At 42.3% G+C, this 15,941-nt stretch overlaps 1 long non-coding RNA gene across 1 annotated transcript in view; it reads right to left on the bottom strand.

Moving 5' to 3' along the window:
* Positions 1–5,773: 5,773 nt before the first annotated feature.
* The window catches only part of LOC144501979 (uncharacterized), a 66,509-nt gene continuing 56,341 nt past the window's right edge, over positions 5,774–15,941 (bottom strand). The window contains exon 4 of the long non-coding RNA XR_013499235.1: positions 5,774–6,090. This is a non-coding gene — a long non-coding RNA (uncharacterized LOC144501979). The remainder of the gene's footprint in view (positions 6,091–15,941) is intronic.

Below are 15,941 nucleotides of genomic sequence, written 5' to 3'. Positions count from 1 at the left end.
GCTCGAAAGCCTCAGCAGTCCCATCAGGAGAGTTCAGGGATGGAGAATGCGCCTCCATTTTGAAGAGCCTTCAGACAGATAAGTAAAAAATAAATTAGAGGAGCCAATCAGACAGGACTTTCTGGATGATCTACTGGGGCCACAGGTGCTGCCTTCCCTGCCCATGGCCGCCTCTTTCGGGTAGAAACTTCCATCGCCAATGACCATGTGGACAGCCAGAGGGAAGTCACCTTAGTGAAGCCAGAAGCCTCCCCAGGGAGCTGCTATGCCACGAGCAAAATGCCACCAACCCCCTTAAATGGCCATTGATATTGCCTTATTTAACTATTTAAATTTGCTGCCTGGCTCTATTTGGCAGGTAGCTGATCCACACCCTGTCCTGCCCATGGAAAATGTCCTCAGCAGTGGTACTATATCATGGGGAGCCATCCCAATGTGGCTTCCCACTATTCTCCTGCCCCTGCCCACCCCGATCCCTGCCCCTAGCTTTACAGCCAATCATCTCAGGGCCAGGAAGATCCTGCCCGTGTGATCAATTCCTAAGAGCTGGAATTCAATTCAGTTAATTCATTAAATAAATCTGGAAATAAAAAGCTTGTGCCATGAAACTCTCATAAGAACCCATCTGATTGGCCAATGTCTTTCAGGAAAGTAAATCTGCCATCCTTAGCTGGCCTGGTCTGTATTTGATATGGCTAAACTCTTCACTGCCCTCTGAAATTATTTAAAAATGATTCAGTTATATTCAATAAGATAGTTCGCCACCATCTTTACAAGCTTAATTAGGGGTGAGCAGTATATAGTCATGGAGTCATTTATGGCACAGTAGGATAGCATTTGGCCCAAATGAATTAATACATTTTTTTAAGTGCCACTATAGCAGCTGGTGAAATTTAAATTCAATTAATAAATCTGGAGTATAAAGTTAGATAGACTCAGTAAAGGTGACTATGATAACTATCGATTGTAAAAACCCATTTGGTTCACTAATGTTCTGTAGGGAAGGAAATCTGCCTCCTTATCAGGCCTGGCCCAATCTGGATCTGCAGAAATGTGGTTGACTCTTAGCTGCCTTCTGGAATGGCAAGCCACTCAATCCAAGGGTAATTAGAGTTGGGCAACAAAATGTTTTTGATTTGATTTAATTTATTATTGTCACATGTATTAGTATACAGTGAAAAGTATTGTTTCTTACGCGCTATACAGACAAAGCATACCGTACATAGGGAAGGAAAGGAGAGAGTGCAGAATGTCGTGTGACAGCCGTAGCTAGGATGTAGAGAAAGATCTTAACTTAATGCGCGCCAATTTAAAAAAGAACAGAAGAGCCAGAATAAGGAGGCTACACAATGCTACTCAAGAACAATGGCAAAGGGAAAGATAGAGGAAACTCAGTCACAGTTTGGATTTACACTGAACACAGGTCACTTATTGAAAAGTTGGTGTCAACAAAGGAATTCCACCAAATAACTAGTCTAGAGCTAAGCTGGGCTAGAAAGCAAACTGTCCATACACATACAACCTCCAGTAATCTGATGAGCCAATTGCAATATTAATAAAAGTTGCAGCTAGCTTGAAGACACATGAAGTGGAGAAACATCTTGGCATGAACCATGGTCAGGAATGAGGTATGTGAGGCAGAGTAACTGGTTAGCATATTCTCTATTCTTTGACCTCCAGCTTAGAAAGAGAGGCCAAGGCCCAAGTACAAATCTATGGTGGACGCTACAAGTCACATCCTGTCAGTTTGAGTAAGTGCACGTTATCCACAATCTCGGACTCTTACCTCCTAACTAATTCCTGACAGAGACGGTGATATATTTGCGCACTGCTTTGTGTTTGCAAATAGGGAAGACATCCACTGGCCAAATTCTCATGAAATCCATTTCCAAAGAAATATACCACCTGTGTAACTGGTTAGCATATCCTGGTGCCTCCCCAGGCAACTGGAATACATGAAGCAAACTTGTATTTTCATGTAAAGTTGTGTTCCTAGTGATATTGCTGTTTTAAATAGGATCAGCCTGAAGGATAGTAAGAAGTGGCTGAGAAATGTGATCACAAATGAAACCAGTTTTGCAGGGGCTGAGGTGCGACCCACCCTCGTTCATGTGATTACAGGGGCACAGTGAAATTGATGCAGGCAGCGCAATGTCATGACTCAGCATGTAACAGTAGCATAATGCTTATGTTGAGATACAGAAGCCTGAACTCATGCTCCAGAGAAATGAGCTCAAATCCCACTGTGGCAGCTGGGAATTTAATATTTTATTTTTACTAATTATAGTTCCATTAAATTAATCTGGAAAAAAGTGCTCGTCTCAGTAACGTAAGTAGCAAGGGCAGCACAGTGGTTAGCACTGCTGCCTCACAGCAAACTACCCAGCCTTCAGGAGAACAGTGACCATGACACCACAGCAACCTCTGCAAGACGTGCCAGATCATCGACACGGATGCCATCATCTCACGTGAGAACACCATCTACCAGGTACACGGTACATACTCTTGCAACTCGGCCAATGTTGTCTACCTGATACGCTGCAGGAAAGGATGTCCCGAGGCATGGTACATTGGGGAAACCATGCAGACGCTACGACAACGGATGAATGAACACCGCTCGACAATCACCAGGCAAGACTGTTCTCTTCCTGTGGGAGAGCACTTCAGCAGTCACGGGCATTCAGCCTTGGATCTTCAGGTAAGTGTTCTCCAAGGCGGCCTTCACGACACACGACAGTGCAGAGTCGCTGAGCGGAAACTGATAGCCACGTTCCGCACACATGAGGACGGCCTAAACCGGGATGTTGGATTTATGTCACATGATCAGTAACCCCCGCAGCTTGCCCCTGGTCTTGCATAATCTCACCAGCTGTTCTGTCTGGAGACAATACACATCTCTTTAACCTGTGTTTAATGTTCCCTCCAACCACATTATCTGTACCTTTTAAGACCTGGCTGGCTGTAGAGATTTGCATTCTAATTAGTATTCTGTAACTTGATTTCTGTGTCTGTGCACTGTTGGAGAACAGAGACCACTCCATCTGACGAAGGAGCAGCAAGCTCCGAAAGCTTATGGTATTTGCTACCAAATAAACCTGTTGGACTTTAACCTGGTGTTGTGAGACTTCTTACTGTGCCTCACAGTGCCAGGTACCTGCTTCGATTCCCAGATTGGGTCGCTGTCTGTGTGGAGTTTGCAAGTTCTCCTCATGTCTGCGTGGGTTTTCTCTGGGTGCTCTGGTTTCCTCCCACAGTCCAAAGATGTGCTGATTAGGTGCATTGGCCGTGCTAAATTCTCCCTCAGAGAAACAGCGTCTGTTTACCCAAACAAGTCTGCTTCATGTATTCCAGTTGCCTGGGTAGGCACAGGAGTGTGGCGACTACGGGATTTTCACAGTAACTTAATTGCAGTGTGAATGTAAGCCTACTTGTGACTAATAAATAAATAACATGAAACTACTAGATTGTTATAACAACTCACCTAGTTCACCATGTCCTTTTGGGAAGGAAATCTTCAGTCATTTAGCCTGTCTGAATTTATACGTGACTCCTGACACGCAGTAATGTGTTTGACTCTTTACTGCTCTCTGAAACAGCTTAGCAAGTTACTCAAACAGCTACAAACTATTTGAATAAATGGCAGAATCAAGAAAAAGTGCTTCCTGTCATCAGCTGTGAATGGTCTCGCACTCACTCTAAGTTATTAGAGCTTTATTCTGGACCAGCTCCATCACCCATGAAATAGTTTTTCTCTATCAACCCTCTTAACTTCTTTAATCAACTTAAAACAACCCAGTTAGATCATCCCTTAATTGTCCATATTCAAGGAAATACAAGTTGGGTCTTCACAACCTCTCCTTATAATTTAATTCATAGACTCATAGAATCCCTATAGTGCAGAAGCAGGCCATTTGGCCCATCAAGTCTGCACTGACCATAATCCCGCCCTATCCCATTAACCCCACTTTTTACCCTGCTCGCCTCCCTAACACCAAGGGTCAGTTTAACATGGCCAATCCGCCTAACCCGCACATCTTTGGACTGTGGGAGAGAACCAGAGCACTCAGAGGAAACCCACGCAGACACAGGGGGAATGTACAAACTCCACACAGACAGTCACACGAGGCTGAAATTGAACCCGGGTCCCTGGCGCTGTGAGGCAACAGTGCTAACTACTGTGGCACCATGCCTCTCCATTTGGAAAAATATTCTGATCTAAATGTCTTAGGTCCAAAGAAAATGAGCTCACAGTTTTACCCTATCACCTAACTCACCAATGTTCCTTTGCAACTTTCTGGCTCTTATCTGTGTACACCATTTACTGTGTCACCTAACTCACTGTCCCAACTTGTACATATGGTTTCCTATTCTTTGATCTCTAGCTTAGAAAGAGAGGCCAAGACCCAAGTACAAATCTGTGGTGGACTTTACAGGTCACACCCTGCCAATCTGAGTAACTGCACGTTATCCACAATCTCGGACGCTTACCTCCTTATTAGTTCCTGACTGAGACTGTGACATATTTGCGCACTGCTTTGCACTTGCAAATAGAGGAGACATCCACCTGCTGAATTCCAATGAAACCCATTTCCAAAGAAATAGACCACAAATGAAAAAAAAAACTCGTGGAAAAGAAAATAAACTTAATGGGGAGACTTTCTTGTGTTTGCATGCAAAAGGATTAGACCACTGGAGATCTAAGAGTTCAAAACATAATGTAATGATGGAAACTGTGGACAATATTGGCAATGCTTTTTGCTGGGGACATACTCCCACTATCCACAATGTAATAGCATGGCTCTTTAAGAGGGTGGGTGCGGGGGTGGAGTGGAGGGGGGTGTTTCCCGAGGGCTATGTGATTGGCAAGGACCCTATAGAACATCCCGGCAGGAAGCTGAGCCAATCGGCAGAAGGGCACATACCATGGGTTGAGGAGGGTCTCACAGTTGGAGCCAGGGAATTGAACAGAGCGATCACATTTGTAATCTAGTTTGACCTTGTTGTATATAAATATTTCTTCTGTTGGCAATAAAGCCTTTTATTGATAAAGTCACGTCACGTCGTCCTCAATCTATTGCATACAGTCACTTGGACAAAAATATCTTTCCAACTCATGTCTCGCCATAGAATGTTCTGACCTGAAGACTTGAAAAGTTGTTGCCATGAATGCCTGCTTATGTAACATAATTCTCATTTCCTTGATGTCAAAACCTGACTGAAAAACCATCAGATAAATCATGATCAACTTCATAAGAGAAATAGTAAAAGAAGTGTAATGCACATAAAATATTCAGCAGTCTATCCATGACATTCAACTGTGTCTTGTTCTTCAAAATAATTATTTTGTGACATATTAGCTCATTTTCTCAGGCCTTGGAATTAGGATAAACTGTGCCACAGCCATTGTGAGATCACTTATCAATGTAACAGTAAGAAGGCTCACGACACCTGGTTAAAGTCCAACAGGTACTCACCTGATGAAGGAGCAGTGCCTCCTTCCAATAATCCAATAAAGTCCAATAAACCTGTCAGACTTTAACTTGGTGTTGTGAGACTCCTTACTGTGCCCATCCCAGCCCAACGCCGGCATCTCCACATCATTATCAATGTAAGCAATGCAATGAAGGGAATGAGTATCATTGAGGTTTTACCTCCCTTATAAAATAATGGAATACATTTCAACTTATATTCTATCCGCTGTTTATCTGTGGCATAAGAGTAAAAATGGCACATGCAGGCATTTGTAGTTCTAACCTCTATTATATGACTGCTACTGGTCAAATCTGCAAGTGGTGTCAACTTTATTGAAAATAGTTGGCTGCGATAAGTGTTCTATATAATGTACTTCTAGTTCTAGTGTTCTTTGTCCCTGATGTGTGATTTTATATCAAGCAGAACCAGTCCATAAACAGTTCATTGCTCGAGAAACCATTGTCGCTGTTCTCCAGTGTGTTATTTATCACTATGACTACAGTTGTTGTCTTGCAGTCAATTGTTGCAGGTTTAAGCTTGGAATTAAAGGAGATGGCAGTCAATGAATGAGGATGGGCGTCGCACCTTTGTCTTCCAAGGTCATAATCTCCCAGTGAACTGATGAGAAATATAAATAGACCGGTGAGGATAGTTACTTTCAGAAAATATAGCACCGAACAATAGAAAGTGCAAAGCAAACTTTGCAGTTGAGCTTATAAATATTCCACAGTCCATTTCTGCCAACAGCACAGAAAAATAGAGCTATGTACTTAAAATAAACCTCTGATGTACCTAATGTCACAAGGGTAGGTTAACTGGAAAAAGTGATTCAGATTTTGCAACACCGAGTTTGTGTCAAGTAGTAGAATCCACAGTAAAGGCTATTTGGCACTCTTAATAGCCACTTTACAACTCAGGCATAATTCATAGCATGGAGTCATTCTCTTACACAGTGGTGGAATTATAAAAAAAAGATTCCACCAAGGTGCAGTAAAAATAAAACTCTGGAAAACTAAGAAATTCATGTCAAATTTGAAGAGAATGGGTTCAGGCCATTGATTATGATTCAAACAAGATGGCTGGAATTTTCTGGCCATTCACGCCCCATCGCCATGACTAGTGAGGACGGGGAATTTGGCGCTCAGTCAAATCTTCGTTCACTGCTGTGGGACTAGAAAATCCTGCTGGTGCGAATGGCCAGAAAATTCTGCCCAATTTTTCTGTTGTCATTTATAAAGCCATGAATTAATATGTTTCACATGCAAAGCAGAGCCCGGTTTTTCTGGATTTGAAGTTTGTACTATTTCCAACACCAGGTATAAAGTAAGTAACTGAAGAAGTGATGGCCAGTTCACCTCAGGTAAATTTTCCAGGCCTATAACCAGCCTTTTGCATCAATAAATCATAGTTTTGCCTGCATTCCATTTTCTATTGAAAATATTCAGATATTGCAGCTGCTTTTTGAGAATGTTGCACGTGGTATGTTTCAGTGATAGGCAACATAGAATCATAGAATCCCTACAGTGCAGAAGGAGACCATTCGGCCCATTGGGTCTGCACCGAGAACAATCCCATCCAGGCCCTATCCCCGTAACCCCACATATTCACCTCACTAACCTACACATCTTGGGACACTAAGGAGCAATGTAGCATGGCCAATCCACCGAACCTGCACATCCTTGGAGTGTGGGGGGAAACCGGAGCACCCAGAGGACACAGGGAGAATGTTCAATCTCCACACAGACAGTAGCCCGAGGCCAGAATTGAACCCAGGTCCCAGGAGCTGTGAAGCAGCAGTACTAACCACTGTGCCACCGTGCCGCCCCATCAAAAGTCACTGGGAAGATTAAGACTGTAAAATTGATCTTTGGCAGTGGCACAGATCCAGCAATAACTCATCAGCTGCTCGTGTAACGTCCATTCAAAGTCAATGAGAAAGGAAATTAGGCAGAATGTTAAATGGGCAGCAGATTAGTTAACGTTTGTTTGCACTACTTTACCTTCGAGATGTTTCACATTTTAACTAGACTTTGCCTTGTTTACAGCAAGAGTTTTTAACAAAACTGTCTTCTTCCTGCACCGTCTGCAATGTAAGGTAATCAATACAGCTTCTTTCATCGAACGAAACATGCCAAACCCTGACCTAAGAAACACAAAAGGGGCTGAAATATATTTCCATGCACATGCTTGTAACGTGTGCCTGATCACGCAGTCACAAAGTCATCCCAAAATTCCTGCCCCTCGTGAATTTAAGCAAAGCTGGACTGCCAGCACTATGTATCTTCTTCAAATGGATGCTTGTCAAATGGTGGGCAGTGGTTAGCACCGCTGCGTCACAGCACCAGGGACCTGGGTTCGATTCCCGGCTTGGGTTGCAAATTTACAAGAAATCACAGTGGCTAGCACTGCTGCCTCGCAACGCCTGGAACCCGGCTTTGATTCTTGGCTTGGGTCACTGTCTGTGTTGAGTTTGCACGTTCTCCCCGTTTCTGCGTGGGTTTCCTCCGGGTGGTTAGGTGCATTGGCCATGCTAAATTCTCCTTCAATGCACCCGAACAGGTGCTGGAGTGTGGCGACTAGGGGATTTTCACAGTAACTTCATTGTCATGTTGATGTAAGGTTATTTGTGACACTAATAAATAAGCTTAACACCCATCCAGGTAAAGAGAAAGAGATATTTAAGAACCTTCCCCACACGCACATGCACACAAACGCCCAAGCATGCAAAATTACAAGTTATACAGTAGAGGAGGTTAACTTTATGGCCACATTAAGATTCAATTATAAAAGGGTAAAAAATATCAGAGATCACTCGCAATAAAAACGAACTCCTTTGTGTTTAAACTTAAGAAAGTGAATTCTTTGCAATCAGCATGTAAATGGTTAAGTAGATGCTTTATTGATTCCTTCATCCTGATAAATTACAAAAAAAACCCTGTTAAGATCAATTGAGTGGAAAATAAAAGTCAATTCCTGACATGTGTCCTCACTGGTCGTAACAAAATTCTTTTTGGATTTCACATAGTTATGATAAATTGACGTCAAGACTAATTAAGAGGAATTATTCAACCAAATTCATTCATGCTGCAATCATACAATGCATATTTTAACATTGGCATTAAGTCAAAACTGCATCACATCAATAATAGACTTGGAATGTGAGTTGCACAAACTGATTCCAAAATGAAGTTGTAGAACCAGAGGGCACAACCTCAGGCCAAAGGGATGATCCTTTAAAACAGAGATGAGGAGGAATTTCTTCAGCCAGATAGTGGTGAATCTGTGGAACTCTTTCCCACAGAGGGCTCTGGAGGCCGGGTCATTGAGTGTCTTTAAGACAGAGATAGATAGGTTCTTGATTAATAAGGGGATCAGGGAAAAGGTAGGAGAATGGGGATGAGAAAAATATCAGCCATGATTGAATGGCGGAGTAGACTCGATGGGCCGAGTGGCCTAATTCCGCTCCTATGTTTATGGTCTAATGATACATTTTTGAAGACTTCATTGGGGAACAACAAAGGATTTATTGACAAGGATCTCCAAGAGCCGCAGCATGTCTGCTGTCGGTTCTGGAATGCCTCTGCCTCAGAGAACTTCACCCCTGGGTCAATTCCCCACTCTGAGTCCCGATTGGTCACCCAGACCAGGACATCCTTACTCTGCTGTAACAAAATCAGAAAATGCTGGAGAATCTCAGCAGGTCTGACAGCATCTGTGGAGTGAGAATAGAGCCAACATTTCGAGTCCGGATGAACCTTCGCCCTTAAAGGGACAATCACCACAGCAGTGGATAAAAGCAAATTACTGCGGATGCTAGGGTCTGAAAACTTTGACAAAGGGTCATCTGGACTCGAAACGTCAGCTCTTTTCTCTCCTTACAGATGCTGCCAGACCCGCTGAGATTTTCCAGCGTTTTCTCTTTGGCACTACAGAAGTGAAGTAAGACTATTTGCCCAAAGGATTCAGTCATGATGTAACTATAAAAGTGTCAAGGTAATGTAGAGTAAAGTAGCACAAGTGCTACTTTAGCAATAGCTACGGAGCGTGTCAGTGTGGATTTAATGTAATAACGGTGTCATACAGAAGAGAATGAGGAGAATCTGAGAGATGAGCAGTGGCTCTCTCCTGGCGCAATGTAATCCTGTACATAGTTACGGACCTAGGTTACTTTGAAAAAAGGATCTTTGCCTCAGGCCAGATCACTTGCTGAGAGTAAGACATCCACCATCTTTCAGGACAACCCAACAAAAGCTGAGGTAAAATACATACTGCATGGTTTCTCAGAGATTTTGGAATATAGTGCACGATGAGCAAGCTCACATTCCACAACTGAAACCGATTTCCAGCCTCTGCTCCTTTTGAATATGTTTCCTTGCTGCGAGTGCATTGTACTTAGCTTTACAACCCAAAACATATTGTTGCAGCCTGGTATCAGTCACTCGTGAAACCACAGGGGAAAATGTGTTGAGTTTTTGGACACCCACCTTAGACAGGCATATTTCTTCTCAGCTCAGAGGCTGTCTGGCTTCATCAAGAAAATAAAACTGTGCCAGGCCCATCTTTTGGTCAGACTAAAGTGCAAATACAGAGACACAGACTGTGCAAACAATAAGGGGAAGTCTTGCTGCTTTTCTACAAGTTCAACACACCTCCTTTTGTCGGCGCACCACATGCTACCAGACGAGACAGCTTTTGTTTGGCTCCTCTGATCAATCATGTAGCGTGTGTAATCATACAATTGGATTATGTGATATTGAGCCAATTTTAGTTTCTTCAGGGCACTTTACACTGCGCAGCTAATTTGCCAATGAATTCCATCCGGGGAGACCTTGCTTGATGGCAGGACATATTGGAAATTCAGGCACATAGACTCATGTTGAGCCCAAAAGCAACAATTCTGCATTTCTCCCATATCTTCAATATAGAACTGTCTTGCTGAATGAAGAGACATATTGCCAAAGTTTTGTCTTGCACTTATTAGGACAAATACAAGAATGCCAAATTTCAAACGATCGTTACAATTTATACTACAAGAGAAAAGGGTGCTGATTGGTTGCCAAGTTGGATCTGATTGGCCAAGTCATTGCCAAGGAAAGAACAATGGAAACTTCCGGCTACCTCTGCTCCAGGGTGATTTAACAAAGGTGCAAGGTTTGAACATATTTGTAATAACTTGAAGCGACTCGATGTGGCAAATAACTAACTAAAGGATTTATTGATAAGGAGAACTATGTACAGCTAAGGATTTAACAGCACAACAGCACAGGTTTACTCCTAACAATGCCCTCACTCCAAATGAAGCCCTCCAGCCCTGCGAATGCTCGCTCTCACTCCCAATTGGCCCAGGTCCATGTGCTTGCACTCCATTGGCTCTAGCTCATGAAGGCTAGCCCCTTAAAGGGGCCATGCTACCACTATTTTTTTTGCAGAGAATGGGATAACTGTGTATGTCATTTCCAGCGAGCATAAATGAGCCACATTATAAGCTTGACTGATCACTTTAAATTGGTTGTTACTGTAACTAATAGCACATACAGGACTGTTCAGCAAGTACTGCCCAATCATGGAATAGTAGACATTTCTGTTGTGCAATGTGGACTGATTGAGTACAGTCTGTACTCTGCCTATTATGAACAACCAAAGGAACATCCTGTTGGATTCAATCAGAACATCACTGGAACGTATGGCTAACATACTCAGCATCATAGCAGCACTGAAATTCAGACACAACATTGTTCAATTGCAGGATCAGCTGCAACATCCGGGTGGCGGAAAACTACATACGTTTGCTGACTGCGTAGCAGTAGCAATGTGAAACAGATTGCCTGAACCGTTATTCAGATTTTGAGATATTTTGCAATTCCACAGGAATCTGAGATAGACTGGGTACTTTTCAGGACCTGAAGTCCATTTGTGAGTTTGCTCGTTGCACAGCGAGCAATAATCTGATCATGATAGCCAATGTCCCACACTATAGAGAAACATCCCAAAGAAATCCACACAGACACATATAAAAATTGAATGTCAAGCCACAGAAGAAAAGCTTCTGAATTCTGAATCTTCCTAATATCCAGGTAGAGAAAGGTTGCGGCTCAATCAAGAATTTGTGTCACGGAGAAGCAAAAAGGATCAAGAGAGGTAAAGCAGGGTGGCAGGATGAACTTGTGGGAGCTGATGCTACCTCTGTGGATGAGTTTAGTACCCCTCCCCCCCAACCTGCATGCCAGTGAGGACTTTTCCAGCCCAAATTAATTTATGGTCCAATCCTCCGCATGTTTAGCTTTGGTGTGATGCCAAAACTGCTTCACATCATTACAGGACTTGGAGCAGAAGTTGAGAGTAGGGGCTCAAAAGGACTCCAAAATGAAGTGGAGTATTCACCAAAGAATTCATAGTCATAATGAAGCCATAAAATTGTCAAGGTAAAATATGCAATCCTTTGAGTGCTGATCTGAAAAAGAAAGTGATCTTATTTAAATCTATCTTTCATGAAAGATAACACGGCTTTTTTTCCCTTTTAAGTGAGTTTGCAATCCAGGTTCATGGACAACAGGAGAGCCATGTCCGAGTTATATTTGAAACTGGAACACCCCACAGATATGGAATGCAAGAAAAAAAATGTTTTTTTAATGTACATCATTTTGAAGTCTGCTATGGATGTCACATGGGTGCATGAACAAACACCAGTCCTGTCATCGGAGACGGCCCATACACAAACTATTGTGCAATAGAAATTGCATCCCTGCTTGAGTAAGTTAGAAATGCAATCTCAAGCTTCATGTAAAACAGTTTGGCAAAATCCATAAAATCATAATAAAATTCCCACACACGCCGTTCACTCCTGTAAAAGATTCCTGTTCTCTCCAGCGCGTCGTTGCTGCATTTCCCATTAGAGATGGACAACATAAAAATCTCCTCAGTAAAGATTTAATAGCCATTCCTTGCAGACCTCAAGGCACCGCTTCCCTGTCAACAGTTTGATGAAACTCAATCACTTTCTGCTGAGCTCTTGTGCAGACAATGTGAAATTTTATACCATATTAATCCACTCATCAATGCAGTAATTAGCTTATTCAAGTGGTCTTTGGCTGGTTTAAGTCAATAACCCCCACTGGCAAGACTGGTTGTGGTCAGGCCGGGTTGCTCAGTTGATAGGCAATTTGTTGCACATCTTGACAGATGCTTCACTAACTAGGGTCACAAGAGAGTCCAGTGTGTCAAGGTTCTGCATCTGTGTTCCACTTGCAGCTATAAAGCAGCGAAAGCCTTTCAAGTTGAAGTCATATTTTATGTGCACTTCATTCTGTACATTGACCATAGCTTTCAACCCCTGGCCCAACAAATGTGGCAAACCATTCTGTAAAGAAGTTAAGCAAATAAATAAACGTAGAAGTCTGTGCAGGAGGGGGAGGTAACATGCCATTCGTGTGATCTATGCTGTATCTCTACATCAGATGTAAGCAATACAGAAAGAATGGTTCTGTAGTTTGTTTAAGGAAACATAATGCTCCAGCTTTATAAAAGTGACTATGACGATAAAAATGAATTATTTTTAAATTAACACTTCAAATTCAAGATTAATTGGGGGTAAGAACAACGTTAAGGAGCAAAAGTGACATGACAAAAATGACTTCAGAACTTCTCGGGCACATAACCAGTTAAACAGGAATTTGTTTCAATTTAGAATTAGAGTGTGGGGCAAACATTTTTTAAAAACATTGAGAATCAGGGTCAAGACATTGTAGGGTACCAATGAACCCCACACTATTGAAAAGTGCTCTCTCCACAATCAAATATTTCAGAAGTATCATCTAGGATACACAAAGGTTTACAGAAAGTGAATCTCCCTTTTCACAGGTATTTGACATTGTTGTATTATCTGTAAAGAGCTAGGAACTAATTAGCTAGGAACTAATTCTTGGGTGGGATTTTACTGCCTCGCTCATCCCGAAACCGTGAATTCCTTCCCGAGGTCAACAGACCTTTCCATGCTCTGCCCCTCGCCTGCTCCGATTCCAGTAGCGGGTGGGACGGTGAAATTCCGGCCCTTATGTTCAAGTATTAAACACAAAGAGTTCTCAACTTTCCAATCTTAAAGTGTGAAGGTTACTAATGTCAGGGAACCAAAAGATATCAAGAACACACATCAATAGGACATCAGGTTGGCCGTTAATGCTCTAAAGTTCACGATCCTTGTTGCTGCTTAAGCTATTGCCAATCCTATGTTGGTTCTCTGCTGTTAGTTGCTATTCGATGACGCCTCAGTTACACCAATTTTGTAAGGAGGCCAACCTCTTTGCATGATCTGCACCTGTATAAACACTGAAAGGGTACAGATCACTACTGTAAACAGAAGTCATTCCACTATAATTGTCATGTCCGATGGATCATTGTTTTGCCAGCAGAGCTTCTCACTTCAGTATTATCTACATTCTGCACTCTCATTTCCTTCTCTATGAGGTATGACCTTTCTGTATAGCACGCAAGAAATAATACTTTTCACTGTATGCTAATACATGTGACAATAATAAATCAAATCAAATATCACCGAAAGAGACATTCCTCCTAATGTGCATAACTAATGATTGCTTAAGTCACAGAGTGATTGCTCAACTCAAGGCAGCAGGGAGACAAGAACATTGAAAAACAAAAGCAATCTTGTTTGCAAATTTCAAAATTTGAGCTTTATTGAGTGACCCAGAAGTTTCAGGAAGAAATCTCTTGCTTCTCAGGTAAGACACAAGTTTACTAAACGCTTTGGAAATGGGCCATTAAATTATTCCTCACATACAGTGAACTAAGATCTCAATATCTTTTGACCCCCTTGATCCTGACTCTTTTTAGCAGCAAATGCCATTGGCTTTCCCGCTCCGAAAGCTAATGGCATTTGCTACCAAATAAACCTGTTGGACTTTAACCTGGTGTTGTTAAAACTCTTACTGTGTTTACCCCAGTCCAACGCCGGCATCTCCACATCTTTTTAGCAGCCCATTGAGCGCACTGTATAGCGCGCAAGAAACATGTTAAGTTGTTCCTGCGTGAAACACTTTGAGCTGCATTTCTATGATCATATGGCCTTTAAATCATTTTTAATCATAAAGCCAACACTCTGTGTTGATCCTTTTCAATGTTCTCAGATAGCCTTGAACAGCCAATGTAATGCCAAAAAGGGCAATTATGATTTAAAATTAACTAGTGATAATGCCCTAATAATTACAATACAATGAATACCATCAATGCTCTTTGTTCTATAGGAGGCATAAACATATTTTTAAATGAAAGAGTCTTATCATAACAAACAGAAGTGAAATGCTGCAGCTACTGGAAATTTGAATCAGTAACCGAAAATGCTGGAAACTCTCAACAGATTTTGTAGTATCAGTAGAGAGACTAACAAATTTGAGGTTAATGATCTTTTATTATACTGTGCCTGTTCAGCCATAATTATCATTATACTCATGATGTCCAACTTGATTAGATACAAGGAGGGTTGTGCATTTGATGTTGCTTATAAGCATTTTAACAAGGCATTCGAAACAAGGCTTTTGACAAGGCCCCGCATGACAGACTGGTTAGAAAATGAAAAGCTCATGAGATCCAAAGGAAGGTATCAGGTTAGATCTGAAACTGGCTCACTGGTAGGGGGAAAATTGTCTTGTCGATGGACATTTTTGTGGCAGCAGGATTCCCAAGTGGTCAGAAGTAGGTATCTTGCTCATAGAATCCCTACAGTAAAGAAGAGACAATTTGGCCCATCGAGTCTGTACCAACTCTCTGACAGTGTATCTCACTCATGCCCTCTCTACTGCCCTGTCCCCATAAGTCCACACATTTCCCATGGCTAATGGGACACTAAGGGGCAATTTAGCATGGCCAATCCACCTAATGAGCCACAGATTAGGCAATATCATCCAGTGGTGGTCTTGGCACATTCCATGCCCACAGGCACTCACAAAGCTGGAAATCACACATAATGAATACTAAAGGCCTTATTTCCTTATGAGAGATAACACTATCAATCAGATCTTTGGGGAAAGAGGTCCAGGTCATGTCTTTTTTGACTCTCTTTTGCCATATCTTTGCTTTCTTCCAACTTTGGCCTCATACGCACCTCTGATTTTCATTGCTCCATCGTTGGGTGGCACGGTGGCACAGTGGTTAGCACTGTTGTCTCACAGTGGCCCGGGTTCAATTCCCGGCCTATGTCACTATCTTTGTGGAGCTTGCAAATTGTCCCCGTGTCTGCATGAGTTTCCTCCCACAGTCCAAAGATGTGCGTGTGGGTTAGGTTGATTGGCTATGCTAAATTGCCCCTTAGTGTCGGGGGACTAAATTAGGGTAAATGCATGGGGTTATGGGGATAGGGCCTGGGTGGGAATGTGGTCGGTGTCAAGTCATAGTGTCATAGAGATTTACAGCATGGAAACAGGCCCTTCGGCCCAACTTGTCCATGCCATGCTTTTTTTAAA

Source organism: Mustelus asterias, chromosome 12 (genome assembly GCF_964213995.1).
Source record: "Mustelus asterias chromosome 12, sMusAst1.hap1.1, whole genome shotgun sequence".
Lineage (NCBI taxonomy): Eukaryota > Metazoa > Chordata > Chondrichthyes > Carcharhiniformes > Triakidae > Mustelus > Mustelus asterias.
This window is presented reverse-complemented; position numbering and strand designations above follow the sequence as displayed.